Raw genomic sequence first — 15,998 nt, forward strand, 5'->3', positions numbered from 1 at the left:
ACAAGGGAAGAAAGGGGATTTCCTGCACTCACCATCCAGTATCTCAGTTCAAAATTATACATGCCTGTCATGAAAATAAAGACTGCTATGTCTGTCGTCAGCCATTTCCCTCATATAACAAGGAAATAACCAGAGATTGCCCCTCACCAGAAACCTGGATCAAAACACCAATGTATTTTGAAAAAGTTTGGATCCAGTTCCAAAGTTTGGGGCTCAGACCCACCTTTAGGAATAACGTATTTTTGAACGGCAAAGGGTGAAATCCTGGCTGATGTGAACAATGAAATTCATTGAAATTAAAGAGGCCAGGTTTTCACCCCACGTCTTCCTGAAGACTCAGAAGTCATGACAATAACATAAAGAAGAAGTCACCCATCTGATAAATATTATTTTTTCTTCTTTAAAGGGACAGGAATAATAATGATGATGTCAAGAGAACATAAAAAGAAACAACTAAAACTTCTGTTTCTTTCGTTTTAAAAAAGGATTACACTTTGGCTTTTAAAGTGTCCAAAGGATTTAAACCCACATTACTTCCTGATCATCACTAGCAGCAGCTCCACCTTCAATTGCAAGCTGTATCTCAGAGAGCTTTGAAAGAGCTCCTCTTGTTAATGTATTTCTGGAACACACTGCTAATTCTGTAAGGGAAAAAAACAAAGCACCATTATTGCCAACGAAGGAGTAAAAACAACAGAGGAGAGTGTAAAGTTGAGATATAGTCATTCACATAAGATAATAATGAAACAGCCATACAAATTGCTAAATTAAAAAATACAGTGTTTTAACAAGATTGATTCTGTGGGAGGATTCCTTTTACAAAGCTTGTCCATTCAGACTCCAGTTTTACAACACACTGTGTACGGTCTGATACAGCACAAAATGGGTGTAGCCTTCCTTGCCCAAGCCCCTGAAAGGCAAAGATCCTCTTGGCTCTGCAGCACACCAACCTCTTCAGAGAAAAGATCTGTCTTCCATAAAACAACTAGAAATGTTATACCAATAAAATAAAAAACAGCAGGATCTTATTAAAGAGGAATAAGGCAAAATACCACATTTATTATGACTACAGAAAGAATCATAGTAAGCAGTTAGTTATAGCTATAACATTCCATTCAATCTCATATTTATTCACACATTCATTCATACAAACACACAGACACAGGTTCTGCAAGGTTTTTACCATAGTTACCAGCCTTAGAGTTGCTCATGCCAAGCCACTGGCCAGGTGGCCTGGACATAAGGAGGGAGCAGGGCCTTCTCAGATGCTCATCTGATGCTCCTGGAAGTTGGTTTGCAGAATCAGACCCCCCAAGTTCTCATTTTCTAAAGTCCATTTTTATAGGAATTTCTTCCTATGCCAGTCTGTGGGAATTGCTTCATCATGCTGTTGCTGAATCAATCAGCAGATGGCACATTCCTGACAGCTCCATGCTGCCAGATGTTATCTTGTTCTTTGGTTCTCCCATCCTTGAGGCTGTTGGGTGGATTCCAGTCTGCCCTCCAGGGGTCCTCTGGTTATTTCCACTTGACGCCTTCTTCAGCCGATGGACACTGGGTTCTTAGGCTGGCACCTCCCTGATCATTCAGTTATTATCCACACCAAGCATCCATCCACATACGTCCTCTATCTCTATTTTAATCAGAATTGTAAATACAACAAAAGGGCGGGGAGTCTCTCAGTGCTGTTTCTGTTGTTACAGAGTATTGCTTTGAGTCTCTCTCTCTGTGAATTGCTTTGAGAACAGACTCTGTCTTAGAATGTACTAACGCAATTAGCAGCTTGCAAGTTTCACACATAGAGGGGGAGAAACAGTTCCAAAAACCAAGAGACCTCTTAATTAGTAATACCCTGGAATTTAAAGTATGGGGAATCAAACTCATTTGTGATTTTAATACAGAACTTCTTTAATATGATCCAGGTATTTGACCAGCCTGGATTTCCAATTGCCAGAAAAATAATTTAATCTGCCTTTTTTTACGTGGTCTAAAGATTTACATTATTATCACAAAAAGAAAAGGAGTACTTGTGGCACCTTAGAGACTAACCAATTTATTTGAGCATGAGCTTTCGTGAGCTACAGCTCACTTCATCGGATGCATACCGTGGAAACTGCAGCAGACTTTATATATACACAGAGAATATGAAACAATACCTCCTCCCACCCCACTGTCCTGCTGGTAATAGCTTATCTAAAGTGATCATCAGGTTGGGCCATTTCCAGCACCAATCCAGGTTTTCTCACCCTCCACCCCCCCACACAAATTCACTCTCCTGCTGGTGATAGCCCATCCAAAGTGACAACTCTTTACACAATGTGCATGTGTCATAAATATAAAGGGAAGGGTAAACCCCTTTGAAATCCCTCCTGGCCAGGGGAAGCTCCTCTCACCTGTAAAGGGTTAAGAAGCTAAAGGTAACCTCGCTGGCACCTGACCAAAATGACCAATGAGGAGACAAGATACTTTCAAAAGCTGGGAGGACGGAGAGAAACAAAGGGTTTGTGTGTCTGTCTGTAGTCGTCTTGGCCGGGGACAGAACAGGAATGGAGTCTTAGAACTTTTAGTAAGTAATCTAGCTAGTGTCAAGGTTCCTCCCCCACTCTGAACTCTAGGGTACAGATGTGGGGACCTGCATGAAAAACCTCCTAAGCTTATCCTTACCAGCTTAGGTTAAAACTTCCCCAAGGTACAAAATATTACCCCCGTTATCCTTGGAATGGCCGCTACCACCACCAAACTAATACTGGTTACTGGGGAAGAGCTGTTTGGACGCGTCCTTCCCCCCAAAATACTTCCCAAAACCTTGCACCCCACTTCCTGGACAAGGTTTGGTAAAAAGCCTCACCAATTTGCCTAGGTGACTACAGACCCAGACCCTTGGATCTTAAGAACAATGAACAATCCTCCCAACACTTGCACTCCCCCTTTCCTGGGAAATGTTGGATAAAAAGCCTCACCAATTTGCATAGGTGACCACAGACCCAAACCCTTGGATCTGAGAACAATGAAAAAGCATTCAGTGTTTTACAAGAAGACTTTTAATAAAAAATAGAAGTAAATAGAAATAAAGAAATCCCCCCTGTAAAATCAGGATGGTATATATCTTACAGGGTAATTAGATTCAAAAACATAGAGAACCCCTCTAGGCAAAACCTTAAGTTACAAAAAAGATACACAGACAGAAATAGTTATTCTATTCAGCACAATTCTTTTCTCAGCCATTTAAAGAAATCATAATCTAACACATACCTAGCTAGATTACTTACTAAAAGTTCTAAGACTCCATTCCTGTTCTGTCCCCGGCCAAGACGACTACAGACAGACACACAAACCCTTTGTTTCTCTCCCTCCTCCCAGCTTTTGAAAGTATCTTGTCTCCTCATTGGTCATTTTGGTCAGGTGCCAGCGAGGTTACCTTTAGCTTCTTAACCCTTTACAGGTGAGAGGAGCTTCCCCTGGCCAGGAGGGATTTCAAAGGGGTTTACCCTTCCCTTTATATTTATGACACGCCCCCCAAATCTCAGCTAGGGTGAAACACTGGCTGGGATTTCTTCCTGGAGCTCTAGGAAAACAGAGTTAATAAGACACATGCATCTCTAAATATACTACCAAGTACATAAAGACTAACAATATTTTCCACATCTCAAGGACAATTTTAACCAGTTGATTCTGGGAAACTTTCACGGGAGAGTGCATCAGCCACTTTGTTAGAGCTCCTGAGATGTGTTGGATGTCAAAATCAAAATCTTGGAGAGCTAAACTCCACCGAAGAAGTTTTCTGTTAGTTTCTTTGACGGTGTGAAGCCACTTTAGTGCAGCATGGTCGGTTTGCAGGTGGAAACGCCGTCCCCAAACATATGGGCGTAGCTTTTCCAGAGCGTAGACAATGGCATAACATTCTTTTTCAGTGACTGACCAGTTGCTTTCCCTCTCAGACAGTTTTTTGCTGAGAAACACTACAGGGTGGAATTCTTGATCAGGTCCTTTCTGCATTAAAACTGCTCCCACACCACGCTCGGATGCATCTGTGGTTACTAGGAACGGTTTGTCAAAGTCTGGGGCCCTTAGTACAGGGTCAGACATGAGTGTCGCTTTAAGCTTGTTAAAGGCCTTCTGACACTTTCCGGTCCACTGAACAGCATTTGGCTGTTTCTTTTTGGTTAGGTCTGTCAGTGGGGCAGCGATTTGGCTGTAGTGCGGTACAAATCGTCTGTAATAACCGGCCAAGCCTAAGAAGGATTGAACCTGTTTCTTTGACTTTGGGACAGGCCACTTTTGGATAGCATCCACTTTGGCCTGTAGGGGGCTGATAGTTCCTTGACCCACCTGGTGTCCAAGGTAAGTCACTCTGTTTAGGCCTATTTGACACTTCTTAGCCTTAACAGTTAGTCCTGCCTCCCTTATGCGCTCAAGGACTTTTTGTAGATGTTCCAGGTGGTCTGCCCAGGAATCCGAAAATATGGCCACATCGTCAAGGTAGGCGACTGCATATTCTCCTAATCCCGCTAGGAGACCATCTACAAGTCTTTGGAAAGTGGCGGGTGCATTTCGCAGCCCGAAAGGGAGTGCATTAAATTCATACAGCCCGAGATGTGTGATGAAGGCTGACCTTTCCTTGGCAGATTCATCTAGCGGTACCTGCCAGTACCCCTTGGTTAAGTCCAAGGTAGAGATGAACTGGGCCCTTCCCAGTTTCTCTAATAGTTCATCTGTGCGTGGCATTGGATAGTTGTCTGGGCGAGTTACAGCATTTAGCTTACGGTAGTCCACGCAAAAACGTATTTCCCCATCTGGTTTGGGAACTAGAACCACTGGAGATGCCCATGCACTTTCAGAGGGGCGGATTACACCCATCTGTAACATATCCTGGATCTCCCGTTCTATAGCAGTTTTAGCTTGAGGAGACACCCGGTAAGGTTGGACCCTAGTTGGGTGAGCATTACCTGTGTCAATGGAGTGGTATGCCCGTTCAGTCAGTCCTGGGGTGGCTGAGAACGTCGGCGCGTAGCTAGTGCACAGCTCCTGGATCTGCTGTCGCTGCATACGCCCAAGGGTCATGGAGAGGTTCACCTCTTCCACACCACCAGCACATTTCCCTTCGTAGTGGACACCTTCAGGCCACTCAGCGTCGTCTCCTCCCTGGGCTGTAAACTGACAAACCTTTAATTCTCTGGAATAAAAGGGCTTTAGAGAATTAATATGATACACCTTAGGCTTTCGGTTGGAGGTGGGGAATGCTATGAGATAATTAACAGCTCCCAGGCGCTCCTGGACCACGAATGGCCCTTCCCACGATGCTTCCATTTTATGGGCCTGGAGTGCCTTTAAGACCATGACCTGGTCTCCTACTTTGAAGGAACGCTCTCTGGCATGTTTATCATACCAGGCTTTTTGCTCTTTTTGAGCATCCTGTAAGTTTTCTCTAGCAAGGGCTAAAGAGGTTCGGAGGGTGTTTTGTAGGTTGGTTACAAAGTCCAGAATGTTAGTTCCTGGAGAAGGTGTAAATCCCTCCCATTGCTGCTTCACCAACTGCAATGGCCCCTTAACCTCACGGCCATATACAAGTTCAAATGGGGAAAACCCTAAACTGGGACGTGGTACAGCTCTGTAGGCAAAGAGCAACTGCTGCAATACTAGGTCCCAATCATTGGAGTGCTCATTTACGAATTTACCTATCATGGCCCCCAAAGTTCCATTAAACTTCTCCACCATGCCATTTGTTTGATGATGGTAAGGAGTGGCAACCAAGTGATTTACCCCATGAGCTTCCCAAAGGTTTTTCATAGTTCCTGCCAGGAAATTAGTCCCTGCATCTGTGAGGATGTCGGAGGGCCAACCTACCCTGGCAAAAATGTCTGCTAGTGCCTGGCACACACTTTTAGCCCTGGTGTTGCTTAGAGCTACTGCTTCCGGCCATCGGGTGGCAAAATCCATGAAAGTCAGTATGTACTGCTTTCCTCTGGGTGTCTTTTTTGGAAAAGGACCCAGAATATCCACAGCTACTCGCTGAAATGGAACTTCAATGATGGGGAGTGGCTGGAGAGGAGCTTTGACCTGGTCTTGGGGTTTTCCCACTCTTTGGCACACCTCACAAGACTGGACATAGGTAGAAACATCCTTGCCCATTCCCTCCCAGTGGAATGACCCCCCCAAACGGTCTTTGGTCCTGTTCACCCCAGCATGGCCACTAGGGTGATCATGGGCTAAGCTCAAGAGCTTGGCCCGGTATTTAGTTGGAACTACCAACTGTCTCTGAGGATGCCAGTCTTCCTGGTGTCCCCCAGAAAGAGTTTCCTTGTATAAAAGTCCTCTTTCTACAACAAACCTGGATCGATTAGAAGAGCTGAGAGGCGGTGGGTTGCTCCGTGCCGCCGTCCAAGCTCTCTGGAGGCTTTCATCTGCTTCTTGTTCGGTCTGGAACTGTTCCCTTGATGCTGGAGACATCAGTTCCTCATGGGATTGTGGACCTAGGCTTGGTCCCTCTGGAAGCGATATAGGGGATGGAGCTGTTTCTGTTGACTGTGAACCGCTCTCCGCTGGTGTACTATGTTGGGATTCAGGCTCCGGCTGAGCCTCTTGTGTAGGGTTATCGGCTGCTGCCAGTTCAGGTTCGGTGGGGCCCTCTGGTGTTGAGGTTGCAAGTACTGGATTCAGTGCTGACACGGGGTCTGGTGTTGGTTGTTCGGCTGGTTCCGGTTCTGGGACTGGTTCCGTCTGGGTCTCTGGGACTGGATCCACTACTGCTGTTGCAGACATTGGCCTGGGGTCCAGGTCCATCACCTCTGACTGGGTCCTGATAGAAGTTTCCGGAACAGAGCTAGGCCTCACGGCTTGTTTAGCCTGGTTGCGGGTGACCATTCCCACCCTCTTGGCCTGCTTCACATGATTGGCCAAGTCTTCCCCCAACAGCATGGGGATGGGATAATCATCATAGACTGCAAAAGTCCACATTCCTGACCAGCCCTTGTACTGGACAGGCAACTTGGCTGTAGGCAAATTGAAAGAGTTGGACTTGAAGGGTTGAATCGTCACTTGGATCTCTGGGTTGATTAAATTGGGGTCCACTAAGGAAGCATGGATAGCTGACACTTGTGCTCCGGTGTCCCTCCACGCGGTGACCTTCTTCCCACCCACACTCACAGTTTCCCTCCGCTCCAAGGGTATCTGGGAGGTATCTGGGCCTGTGGACCTCTGGTGTGATTCCGGTGCAATGAACTGTAATCTGTTGGGGTTCTTGGGGCAGTTGGCCTTTACATGCCCCAGCTCGTTACACTTAAAACATCGTCCAGCTGACGGGTCACTGGGGCGAGGAGGGTTGCTGGAGAACGGGGTGGTGGGACGATAAGGGGTCTGGAGGGTTCTTTGGGAGGTAGGTGGGGCTTTGGGCGGCCCCCGGTAATAGGGTGTGGTCTGGGGTGGTCCCTTCTGGTCTCCGCTCCAACTGCGACCAGTTTTCTTCTTCTCTGCCACCTCCACCCATCTGGCTCCAATCTCTCCTGCCTCAATTACAGTTTTGGGTTTCCCATCTAGGATGTATCTTTCTATTTCCTCAGGAACACCCTCTAAGAATTGTTCCATTTGCATTAGGAAGGGCAAATTTACTGGAGATTCAACACTTGCTCCTGATATCCAGGCATCCCAATGTTTTACAATGTGGTAGGCATGTCGGGTAAATGACATGTCTGGTTTCCACCTTAGGGCTCTGAACCTCCGACGAGACTGCTCAGGTGTTATCCCCATTCTGACTCTCGCCTTGGATTTAAACAGTTCATACTTGTTCATGTGTTCTTTAGGCATTTCAGCTGCCACCTCAGCTAAGGGTCCACTGAGCTGCGGCCTCAGCTCTACCATGTATTGGTCAGTAGAGATGTTGTACCCAAGGCAGGCCCTTTCGAAGTTTTCTAAGAAGGCCTCAGTATCATCACCTGCCTTGTAGGTGGGGAACTTTCTGGGATGGGAAGTGGTACCTGGAGAAGGATTGCTAGGGTTTGTTGGTATATTCTGCTGGGCCTTTATCCTCTCCATCTCCTCCACATGCTTCCTCTCTTTTTCCTTCTCCTCCTCCTTCAGCCGCATGAGTTCTATCTGTCTTTCATGTTCCCTTTGTTTTTCCTCAGCCTGCAATTTGGCTAATTCCAGCTGTAGTCGAGCTGAGGATTTGGCCATTCTAACCTCTCTGTTTTTAACTAACTTTACACCCGAGGTTTAGAAATAAACAAACAAAACTTGGCTGTAAAATTTTGCTGTGCTGGAATAGAATACCTATTCTCTGATAGTGATTGTCAGCCTACAGAGAAAGACAATTCCCTTGTCTCTGCTCTGGGCCCAAATTAAAGCAAAAAACCTCCAACTACTTGGAAACCTGCTTACCCAGCCCAAAGAAGAAAAAAAATTTCTTTTCAAACCTGTGCTCCTTGTAAAACAAAAAAAAAAAAATCAAAATCCTAAAAAAAACCTGCCACTTTTGTCTCCAGGCAAATGGGTAGAGCACACACCCCCTATTTACTTTTAGGAAGAAAAGAAAAAGAAAAAAAAAACCTCTGGGTTGGAAGACTGTGAATTTCCCTGCAGGAGTTAAGTACCCTGCCTCCAGGCAAAGAAAATCTGCAATTCACAAGATAATCCCCTTTTGTCTCTGCTTGGCCACAAAGCAGAGAGAAACCAAGCTGCTTTCAGTTTCAAAGCTGCCTTCTGGACTTCCTAAAAATTCCTTTTTAAAATCTGTATTTCTAGTTCAAAAAATCTCAACTGGATCTCAAAATGATTTCAGGTTAATCCCACCACTGTGCCACCATGTCAAGGTTCCTCCCCCACTCTGAACTCTAGGGTACAGATGTGGGGACCTGCATGAAAAACCTCCTAAGCTTATCCTTACCAGCTTAGGTTAAAACTTCCCCAAGGTACAAAATATTACCCCCGTTATCCTTGGAATGGCCGCTACCACCACCAAACTAATACTGGTTACTGGGGAAGAGCTGTTTGGACGCGTCCTTCCCCCCAAAATACTTCCCAAAACCTTGCACCCCACTTCCTGGACAAGGTTTGGTAAAAAGCCTCACCAATTTGCCTAGGTGACTACAGACCCAGACCCTTGGATCTTAAGAACAATGAACAATCCTCCCAACACTTGCACTCCCCCTTTCCTGGGAAATGTTGGATAAAAAGCCTCACCAATTTGCATAGGTGACCACAGACCCAAACCCTTGGATCTGAGAACAATGAAAAAGCATTCAGTGTTTTACAAGAAGACTTTTAATAAAAAATAGAAGTAAATAGAAATAAAGAAATCCCCCCTGTAAAATCAGGATGGTATATATCTTACAGGGTAATTAGATTCAAAAACATAGAGAACCCCTCTAGGCAAAACCTTAAGTTACAAAAAAGATACACAGACAGAAATAGTTATTCTATTCAGCACAATTCTTTTCTCAGCCATTTAAAGAAATCATAATCTAACACATACCTAGCTAGATTACTTACTAAAAGTTCTAAGACTCCATTCCTGTTCTGTCCCCGGCCAAGACGACTACAGACAGACACACAAACCCTTTGTTTCTCTCCCTCCTCCCAGCTTTTGAAAGTATCTTGTCTCCTCATTGGTCATTTTGGTCAGGTGCCAGCGAGGTTACCTTTAGCTTCTTAACCCTTTACAGGTGAGAGGAGCTTCCCCTGGCCAGGAGGGATTTCAAAGGGGTTTACCCTTCCCTTTATATTTATGACACGCCCCCCAAATCTCAGCTAGGGTGAAACACTGGCTGGGATTTCTTCCTGGAGCTCTAGGAAAACAGAGTTAATAAGACACATGCATCTCTAAATATACTACCAAGTACATAAAGACTAACAATATTTTCCACATCTCAAGGACAATTTTAACCAGTTGATTCTGGGAAACTTTCACGGGAGAGTGCATCAGCCACTTTGTTAGAGCTCCTGAGATGTGTTGGATGTCAAAATCAAAATCTTGGAGAGCTAAACTCCACCGAAGAAGTTTTCTGTTAGTTTCTTTGACGGTGTGAAGCCACTTTAGTGCAGCATGGTCGGTTTGCAGGTGGAAACGCCGTCCCCAAACATATGGGCGTAGCTTTTCCAGAGCGTAGACAATGGCATAACATTCTTTTTCAGTGACTGACCAGTTGCTTTCCCTCTCAGACAGTTTTTTGCTGAGAAACACTACAGGGTGGAATTCTTGATCAGGTCCTTTCTGCATTAAAACTGCTCCCACACCACGCTCGGATGCATCTGTGGTTACTAGGAACGGTTTGTCAAAGTCTGGGGCCCTTAGTACAGGGTCAGACATGAGTGTCGCTTTAAGCTTGTTAAAGGCCTTCTGACACTTTCCGGTCCACTGAACAGCATTTGGCTGTTTCTTTTTGGTTAGGTCTGTCAGTGGGGCAGCGATTTGGCTGTAGTGCGGTACAAATCGTCTGTAATAACCGGCCAAGCCTAAGAAGGATTGAACCTGTTTCTTTGACTTTGGGACAGGCCACTTTTGGATAGCATCCACTTTGGCCTGTAGGGGGCTGATAGTTCCTTGACCCACCTGGTGTCCAAGGTAAGTCACTCTGTTTAGGCCTATTTGACACTTCTTAGCCTTAACAGTTAGTCCTGCCTCCCTTATGCGCTCAAGGACTTTTTGTAGATGTTCCAGGTGGTCTGCCCAGGAATCCGAAAATATGGCCACATCGTCAAGGTAGGCGACTGCATATTCTCCTAATCCCGCTAGGAGACCATCTACAAGTCTTTGGAAAGTGGCGGGTGCATTTCGCAGCCCGAAAGGGAGTGCATTAAATTCATACAGCCCGAGATGTGTGATGAAGGCTGACCTTTCCTTGGCAGATTCATCTAGCGGTACCTGCCAGTACCCCTTGGTTAAGTCCAAGGTAGAGATGAACTGGGCCCTTCCCAGTTTCTCTAATAGTTCATCTGTGCGTGGCATTGGATAGTTGTCTGGGCGAGTTACAGCATTTAGCTTACGGTAGTCCACGCAAAAACGTATTTCCCCATCTGGTTTGGGAACTAGAACCACTGGAGATGCCCATGCACTTTCAGAGGGGCGGATTACACCCATCTGTAACATATCCTGGATCTCCCGTTCTATAGCAGTTTTAGCTTGAGGAGACACCCGGTAAGGTTGGACCCTAGTTGGGTGAGCATTACCTGTGTCAATGGAGTGGTATGCCCGTTCAGTCAGTCCTGGGGTGGCTGAGAACGTCGGCGCGTAGCTAGTGCACAGCTCCTGGATCTGCTGTCGCTGCATACGCCCAAGGGTCATGGAGAGGTTCACCTCTTCCACACCACCAGCACATTTCCCTTCGTAGTAGACACCTTCAGGCCACTCAGCGTCGTCTCCTCCCTGGGCTGTAAACTGACAAACCTTTAATTCTCTGGAATAAAAGGGCTTTAGAGAATTAATATGATACACCTTAGGCTTTCGGTTGGAGGTGGGGAATGCTATGAGATAATTAACAGCTCCCAGGCGCTCCTGGACCACGAATGGCCCTTCCCACGATGCTTCCATTTTATGGGCCTGGAGTGCCTTTAAGACCATGACCTGGTCTCCTACTTTGAAGGAACGCTCTCTGGCATGTTTATCATACCAGGCTTTTTGCTCTTTTTGAGCATCCTGTAAGTTTTCTCTAGCAAGGGCTAAAGAGGTTCGGAGGGTGTTTTGTAGGTTGGTTACAAAGTCCAGAATGTTAGTTCCTGGAGAAGGTGTAAATCCCTCCCATTGCTGCTTCACCAACTGCAATGGCCCCTTAACCTCACGGCCATATACAAGTTCAAATGGGGAAAACCCTAAACTGGGACGTGGTACAGCTCTGTAGGCAAAGAGCAACTGCTGCAATACTAGGTCCCAATCATTGGAGTGCTCATTTACGAATTTACCTATCATGGCCCCCAAAGTTCCATTAAACTTCTCCACCATGCCATTTGTTTGATGATGGTAAGGAGTGGCAACCAAGTGATTTACCCCATGAGCTTCCCAAAGGTTTTTCATAGTTCCTGCCAGGAAATTAGTCCCTGCATCTGTGAGGATGTCGGAGGGCCAACCTACCCTGGCAAAAATGTCTGCTAGTGCCTGGCACACACTTTTAGCCCTGGTGTTGCTTAGAGCTACTGCTTCCGGCCATCGGGTGGCAAAATCCATGAAAGTCAGTATGTACTGCTTTCCTCTGGGTGTCTTTTTTGGAAAAGGACCCAGAATATCCACAGCTACTCGCTGAAATGGAACTTCAATGATGGGGAGTGGCTGGAGAGGAGCTTTGACCTGGTCTTGGGGTTTTCCCACTCTTTGACACACCTCACAAGACTGGACATAGGTAGAAACATCCTTGCCCATTCCCTCCCAGTGGAATGACCCCCCCAAACGGTCTTTGGTCCTGTTCACCCCAGCATGGCCACTAGGGTGATCATGGGCTAAGCTCAAGAGCTTGGCCCGGTATTTAGTTGGAACTACCAACTGTCTCTGAGGATGCCAGTCTTCCTGGTGTCCCCCAGAAAGAGTTTCCTTGTATAAAAGTCCTCTTTCTACAACAAACCTGGATCGATTAGAAGAGCTGAGAGGCGGTGGGTTGCTCCGTGCCGCCGTCCAAGCTCTCTGGAGGCTTTCATCTGCTTCTTGTTCGGTCTGGAACTGTTCCCTTGATGCTGGAGACATCAGTTCCTCATGGGATTGTGGACCTAGGCTTGGTCCCTCTGGAAGCGATATAGGGGATGGAGCTGTTTCTGTTGACTGTGAACCGCTCTCCGCTGGTGTACTATGTTGGGATTCAGGCTCCGGCTGAGCCTCTTGTGTAGGGTTATCGGCTGCTGCCAGTTCAGGTTCGGTGGGGCCCTCTGGTGTTGAGGTTGCAAGTACTGGATTCAGTGCTGACACGGGGTCTGGTGTTGGTTGTTCGGCTGGTTCCGGTTCTGGGACTGGTTCCGTCTGGGTCTCTGGGACTGGATCCACTACTGCTGTTGCAGACATTGGCCTGGGGTCCAGGTCCATCACCTCTGACTGGGTCCTGATAGAAGTTTCCGGAACAGAGCTAGGCCTCACGGCTTGTTTAGCCTGGTTGCGGGTGACCATTCCCACCCTCTTGGCCTGCTTCACATGATTGGCCAAGTCTTCCCCCAACAGCATGGGGATGGGATAATCATCATAGACTGCAAAAGTCCACATTCCTGACCAGCCCTTGTACTGGACAGGCAACTTGGCTGTAGGCAAATTGAAAGAGTTGGACTTGAAGGGTTGAATCGTCACTTGGATCTCTGGGTTGATTAAATTGGGGTCCACTAAGGAAGCATGGATAGCTGACACTTGTGCTCCGGTGTCCCTCCACGCGGTGACCTTCTTCCCACCCACACTCACAGTTTCCCTCCGCTCCAAGGGTATCTGGGAGGTATCTGGGCCTGTGGACCTCTGGTGTGATTCCGGTGCAATGAACTGTAATCTGTTGGGGTTCTTGGGGCAGTTGGCCTTTACATGCCCCAGCTCGTTACACTTAAAACATCGTCCAGCTGACGGGTCACTGGGGCGAGGAGGGTTGCTGGAGAACGGGGTGGTGGGACGATAAGGGGTCTGGAGGGTTCTTTGGGAGGTAGGTGGGGCTTTGGGCGGCCCCCGGTAATAGGGTGTGGTCTGGGGTGGTCCCTTCTGGTCTCCGCTCCAACTGCGACCAGTTTTCTTCTTCTCTGCCACCTCCACCCATCTGGCTCCAATCTCTCCTGCCTCAATTACAGTTTTGGGTTTCCCATCTAGGATGTATCTTTCTATTTCCTCAGGAACACCCTCTAAGAATTGTTCCATTTGCATTAGGAAGGGCAAATTTACTGGAGATTCAACACTTGCTCCTGATATCCAGGCATCCCAATGTTTTACAATGTGGTAGGCATGTCGGGTAAATGACATGTCTGGTTTCCACCTTAGGGCTCTGAACCTCCGACGAGACTGCTCAGGTGTTATCCCCATTCTGACTCTCGCCTTGGATTTAAACAGTTCATACTTGTTCATGTGTTCTTTAGGCATTTCAGCTGCCACCTCAGCTAAGGGTCCACTGAGCTGCGGCCTCAGCTCTACCATGTATTGGTCAGTAGAGATGTTGTACCCAAGGCAGGCCCTTTCGAAGTTTTCTAAGAAGGCCTCAGTATCATCACCTGCCTTGTAGGTGGGGAACTTTCTGGGATGGGAAGTGGTACCTGGAGAAGGATTGCTAGGGTTTGTTGGTATATTCTGCTGGGCCTTTATCCTCTCCATCTCCTCCACATGCTTCCTCTCTTTTTCCTTCTCCTCCTCCTTCAGCCGCATGAGTTCTATCTGTCTTTCATGTTCCCTTTGTTTTTCCTCAGCCTGCAATTTGGCTAATTCCAGCTGTAGTCGAGCTGAGGATTTGGCCATTCTAACCTCTCTGTTTTTAACTAACTTTACACCCGAGGTTTAGAAATAAACAAACAAAACTTGGCTGTAAAATTTTGCTGTGCTGGAATAGAATACCTATTCTCTGATAGTGATTGTCAGCCTACAGAGAAAGACAATTCCCTTGTCTCTGCTCTGGGCCCAAATTAAAGCAAAAAACCTCCAACTACTTGGAAACCTGCTTACCCAGCCCAAAGAAGAAAAAAAATTTCTTTTCAAACCTGTGCTCCTTGTAAAACAAAAAAAAAAAAATCAAAATCCTAAAAAAAACCTGCCACTTTTGTCTCCAGGCAAATGGGTAGAGCACACACCCCCTATTTACTTTTAGGAAGAAAAGAAAAAGAAAAAAAAAACCTCTGGGTTGGAAGACTGTGAATTTCCCTGCAGGAGTTAAGTACCCTGCCTCCAGGCAAAGAAAATCTGCAATTCACAAGATAATCCCCTTTTGTCTCTGCTTGGCCACAAAGCAGAGAGAAACCAAGCTGCTTTCAGTTTCAAAGCTGCCTTCTGGACTTCCTAAAAATTCCTTTTTAAAATCTGTATTTCTAGTTCAAAAAATCTCAACTGGATCTCAAAATGATTTCAGGTTAATCCCACCACTGTGCCACCATGTCAAGGTTCCTCCCCCACTCTGAACTCTAGGGTACAGATGTGGGGACCTGCATGAAAAACCTCCTAAGCTTATCCTTACCAGCTTAGGTTAAAACTTCCCCAAGGTACAAAATATTACCCCCGTTATCCTTGGAATGGCCGCTACCACCACCAAACTAATACTGGTTACTGGGGAAGAGCTGTTTGGACGCGTCCTTCCCCCCAAAATACTTCCCAAAACCTTGCACCCCACTTCCTGGACAAGGTTTGGTAAAAAGCCTCACCAATTTGCCTAGGTGACTACAGACCCAGACCCTTGGATCTTAAGAACAATGAACAATCCTCCCAACACTTGCACTCCCCCTTTCCTGGGAAATGTTGGATAAAAAGCCTCACCAATTTGCATAGGTGACCACAGACCCAAACCCTTGGATCTGAGAACAATGAAAAAGCATTCAGTGTTTTACAAGAAGACTTTTAATAAAAAATAGAAGTAAATAGAAATAAAGAAATCCCCCCTGTAAAATCAGGATGGTATATATCTTACAGGGTAATTAGATTCAAAAACATAGAGAACCCCTCTAGGCAAAACCTTAAGTTACAAAAAAGATACACAGACAGAAATAGTTATTCTATTCAGCACAATTCTTTTCTCAGCCATTTAAAGAAATCATAATCTAACACATACCTAGCTAGATTACTTACTAAAAGTTCTAAGACTCCATTCCTGTTCTGTCCCCCGCCAAGACGACTACAGACAGACACACAAACCCTTTGTTTCTCTCCCTCCTCCCAGCTTTTGAAAGTATCTTGTCTCCTCATTGGTCATTTTGGTCAGGTGCCAGCGAGGTTACCTTTAGCTTCTTAACCCTTTACAGGTGAGAGGAGCTTCCCCTGGCCAGGAGGGATTTCAAAGGGGTTTACCCTTCCCTTTATATTTATGACAGCATGATAATCAAGTTGGGCCATTTCCTGCACAAATCCAGGTTCTCTCACCCCCTCACCC

The 15,998-nt window shown here is 46.2% G+C and overlaps 1 long non-coding RNA gene across 1 annotated transcript in view; it reads right to left on the reverse strand.

The window, feature by feature from the left end:
* Positions 1-529: 529 nt before the first annotated feature.
* The window catches only part of LOC311518971, a 101,771-nt gene continuing 86,302 nt past the window's right edge, over positions 530-15,998 (reverse strand). The window contains exon 3 of the long non-coding RNA XR_014711165.1: positions 530-641. This is a non-coding gene — a long non-coding RNA (uncharacterized lncRNA). The remainder of the gene's footprint in view (positions 642-15,998) is intronic.

This window comes from Lepidochelys olivacea (genome assembly GCF_965140295.1).
Source record: "Lepidochelys olivacea isolate rLepOli2 genome assembly, chromosome: 3".
Taxonomy (NCBI): domain Eukaryota; kingdom Metazoa; phylum Chordata; order Testudines; family Cheloniidae; genus Lepidochelys; species Lepidochelys olivacea.